The sequence below is a fragment of the Calonectris borealis genome, chromosome 3 (assembly GCF_964195595.1).
Source record: "Calonectris borealis chromosome 3, bCalBor7.hap1.2, whole genome shotgun sequence".
Taxonomy (NCBI): domain Eukaryota; kingdom Metazoa; phylum Chordata; class Aves; order Procellariiformes; family Procellariidae; genus Calonectris; species Calonectris borealis.
The window spans coordinates 116,039,029-116,043,792 of record NC_134314.1 but is presented as its reverse complement, the minus strand read 5'-3'; positions in this window follow the sequence as shown (position 1 = coordinate 116,043,792).

Genomic DNA, 4,764 nt, shown 5'->3' with positions numbered 1-4,764 from the left:
TCTGAGCTGCAGTGGCCCTACAGCTGCTTCTTGATGCAGGAGGGTAATCGGTCTTATCATTTCTTGTGCCACTTGGCCTTGCCTCTCTTCTGCTTCCTTGGCAGATACCAGAAGTGCCATGCCGTGCCAGCCCACCTGGCTGCAAGCTGCACAAAAATCCCTGGCTCGTCAGGCCAGGAGCCCAAAACAACTTACAGACCTTCCCATTCGGTGCCTCCTTCATGACCATGCAGAGCCATGAGCACAGGGCTTGTCCTACTGCTGGGAAATGCTTCTGCACAGTGCCCTTTCAAGCAAAACTCCCACAGCCCACAGGACTGCAATTTTAAATGTCACTCAGAAATGTTCTGTGCCTGCAGATGGATGGGGGAACTGGAGTCTGCCAGCTGTGGGATTGCTCTGAAAGGCTGTTTTGTCTGCAGTGAGACCCCTACCCTTTCCAGAGCTGCAGGTCCATACAGCAGTTACTTCACCAGCGCTGTCACCAGTGAAAAAAATGTGGAACGATGCAGAGCTGTCCTCCTTGTCACGTTCCTGCTGACTTGCTCAGGTGCTTTTGAAACCCCTGTGAGCCCCCCACCCATTGCTTTGTAGCACTGAAAATCAGTCTCAGCATGACCCTCCGTCCCTTTCCTACAAGTTTTCAGTAACAGAAATGGAAACCAAATCCAAATCTTCACCCTCATCAGAAACCTCAGGTGCAAGGCTGTCCTACCATTTCATATGCTGCTTTTATTTTTGAACTTTTAGACCTGTGACACATCCTCTACAAAGGTTAAATTCAAAATTAGCTGCATGAGCATAGAAAGGAAAGTCTGTTTCTCAGTGTACATTATAGTCCCCAGCCCCCTCCAAAACAAAATGGAAGTGTCTCTGGTTCAAGGCAGCCTACACAAAAGCGAGCTGCAGGAGCTGTAAGCTATTATTTTAGCTCCCAAGGAAAGTAATTACTATAGCAACCAACACATCCGAATGGCTCTTTGGCTGCTACTGTGCCAAACAACTTGTGCACAAAGGCACATCTGAAACGTGCTGTGTGAGGTGTTCTTGGGTAGCTGTGTTTTTTGAAGAGCTTTATAAAACGTGCGTTACTGGCTCCTGATAAATGACTGCCAGAATAACAGCAAGCAATTGTACTGTGCCATGATCCTAAAATAACCTAATCAATGGTTCAGTATATTTGCCCCTGAAGAGATGAAGCAAAAAAAGTGCAGGCTCCATTTTAAGCCTGTGTGCTGGGAAGTACCCAGCAGAGTTGAAAATACATTCAATAAACAGACAATAAAATGGTGGGGGGAATGTCTCCCCTTTTGTTCTGTGTACTGATGCAAATTCCCTGCAGGCTTTAGTGCCAGCTCATCCCCTTGGGTTGGTTGGAAAAAGGGGATTTAATTACAGCCTTGTAATGCTGGAGGGTGTAACAAGTGACATCTGCGTTCTTTTCTGTGTCTGTGCAGCAGCCAGCCCCAACAGACCCCATCTCCAGCTGCAGTGCTGGGTACATTACTGTTGCTGTCAGAGAATAAGGAAGCTTCTTGGGCAACAGCAAACTGTAATCATTGGCCATTGCTTAAGTATTACAGCACTTGGAGTGCCTCTGTCACCTTCAAATCAAAATGCTGCTGGTGTAATAACAGCTTGATCGTTTCTGGGCTCTGCGTGCAAAGCTGCATCACTTCATGGTGCTGAGACAAACAGCTTAGGTTCCCCAAAACAAGAGATCTGGTCCAAGCAACCTGGCCCAGGAGTACTGTCCAAAGATTCCCCACAGGGCAGATACAGACATGTCACCTATCTCAAGGATGGTGAGTGGCACTAATGTCACACCCCTGCTCTGTTACACAAGGCAGCTCTGCTGAAAATGGGGGTTACGGATCTGGGTAACTCAGAACAGAGTTGGATCCTGTAAGTGAGCACAACACGTCCCTTCACAAACCTGAATTGCCTTTTAAGGTTTTTTTTCATCAGTTGAGTCTTAAAGTCTTGCTCTGGATCCAGAATAAACTGAAAAGCACAGCTGGGTTTAAAATAAAGACAAAATTAAGGAAGGAAGTGTAGTGATGTAATTTATTACAGAAGTGCCTTAGGACCAACCAAAAAAGGATCTTATGATAGCAGGTAATGCACGACAGAGAGTTTTGGTTGACCGTAGCCTTTTAAGCAAAGTCACTTTATTTTGGATTAAAGAAAAACATCTGAAAAAAGCACAAAAATAAAGTATCCATAAGAAAATAGCACTAGCATGTGTAAAATCCGTTGCCTCGCTTCTGCCTTGCAAAATGGTAGCTGCCCCACAGGCACCTGGAATTTCCAAGCTGCTGATCCCAGGGAAATAAATTCTCCTCTGTAATTTTTTTCATAACAAGTTTATTTTCTGACAGAAGCTGACAGTGCATTAAATGGCTCCATCTCAAAAAAAAAAAAAAAAACCCACCACAAAACTGTTCTTTTTCACAGTGTGCCTTTTTATTAGCTTTTTGGTGGGGGAAAGGCAGGACCATTCCCTCACAAACTGAGTTCCCAGTTCGCCTTTGCTACTAAACAGAAATCTCTTGCCTGTTTTAGAGCAGCTGGGGCCAGGCTTCTGGGCAGCACGTAACCTGCCTTCATGCCACGCCTCTGCTATACCTGCAAGGTCACTGGCTGTGATACAGCAGATAAATCCTTATTCCTCATAAACATTTTGGGTTTTGGGTTGCAAAAGGCTGCTGCAGTACCTGTTCAGTGAGAGCAAGGGGAGATATGGAGAAGAGTAGCTAGTGCACTGCCCAGCTACTTGCGCAGAGCTGCAAGGCAGAGGAGTGAAACCACAGTCTTGGAGATGTGCAGCACGCTTTTCTGAACACTCACCAGCTGTGGAAGTGCCCTGCTGCCAATCTCAGGCATGTTCAGGCCCCATACTGCAGTTTTCTTCTGGGAAGAAGGAAGAGAAAAATGCAAGGAGCTTCCATTTGACCCTCACTGTAAGCAAAACTCAGTGCCACAGTGAATAAGGCCTGAAACAAATTCTCTATTAAAAATAGGAATGACCAAAAAGAAAATCCAGTGTGATGGGTGCTGAACACGACTTGCTTGATTCCTGCCTCTTCCCCTCGTCTGCCTCCCCCATTCGCCAGAGGTAGACAGGTAGGATACACACAAAGGCGAACCATGAGAAAGCCTCTAGGTAATGAAGCAGGACTCTTGAAATACCTTGCTCAAATCCTGAAGCTGACATTGCTCCACTGCCCTTACTGTTTCATGCAAGATTCAGTCACGTGCAAGCTGGTTTCTTTTCTGATTTACCTGTCAGCTTGAAAATTGGGTGAATGGTTCATGAACAGATTTGTCTGTGGTATTGCTTTTGCACCTGCACAGTCTTAGATGTCACTGGGGACTGAGTGATCTTGCATCTGTGAAGGTATGTGAGAAAACGAAGGAGTGTGCATGACTGTTATATCAGTCATATATATATGACAAAGAGTAGGATCTGGACCTTCTCTGGTGTGAATCAGAGAAGTAAATCAAAATGGCAGCTCCCGCCGTGTTAAAAAAACACACCTTAATGAAAACCTGTCTTTGTGAAGCAGAAATGCTTCCTATGTCTGGAGAAGTGCATTAAGAGAGAGGTGTTGAGGAGCCAAGGTGCTAAGGAGTGAGCTTCTGGGAACGCTTTGCATGTGAAAACACTTCATGAACGGTTATAAATGCGGCTGCCCTCTCTTCCACCTGCCAGGAGCCTTCCTCACTCCAAACAAAGTTTGTGCTGCTCCCTGGCCCGTTTCAAACGGGGAGTGGTATTGATGAGCAGTAAAAAGCATGTTTACTTGCAATGTTGTTTTCCGATAGAGAGCACTGGTTGTGAAGGTGCAGAAGGAAACAGGAACAGCCGTTTGTGTTACACTGCAAACACGAGGCCATTGTTAACAAAGATTTCAAAACAACCTCTGCTCAGCCCTGGGTGGGAGGTTTTGTTTCTGTGTCGGCTTGGAATCCGTGGTTTGTCTTGTTGAAAGATGATTGCTGTGTTGGAAATGATATTTCTGAACAAATTCTGAAAATGGGCCCTCATAAAAATATAACAGTATCAAATTGTAGTGAAGTTCTTTGCCTTGCACTTGAGCCTTGCCAAGAGATGTCAAAAATGTGCACACACATTACTTAAATGTTGCTAGGGTTTTCCCGCAGACTGAAATTGCCTGCAAAGACCTGAGACAGACAGAAGTTGGTATTTCAGAAGATGATGATTTTTAATGGAGTCTGGGTCAGGGCCACGTGAGCATGATTCAGTAACACCTGGCCAGCAAATGCCCTGAGCCTGATTTACAGCTCCTTCAGCAGGCGCTAGACCTGCCTTTGTGCCTCTTGTGGAGAGGCTAAGGAGGGGGCATAAAGGGACATAAAGCATTTTGTCATGTCACACTTTGCAAGAGCCCTGAAAGCTGTTGCAGTGTAATGAAAGTGGGGGAGAAGAGCTGGTGGCGGTGACGCTCTGTCCTCCGAAAGCCCAAACGCGCAGGCTGGCAGCAGCACTGCCTGGCCCCGGCAGCACAAGCCTGAGCACGCGCAGCCTTGCTCACTCTTTTCGGCATCCTCTCCTCTCTCCTCCGCCGCCTCCAGCCGACCAGACCCAGAGGGCCGCTGCCCTCCGGTGAAAGCCCTCGGCACCACTCCACACTCCACCGCACCCCTCCGTGGCCGCGCTGCCGCTTGCCAGCGCGCCGCCCGCCACGCCGGGCTGGCGGGGGGTAGCCAATGCGTGGCATAGCTCCTCCCAGCGCAATC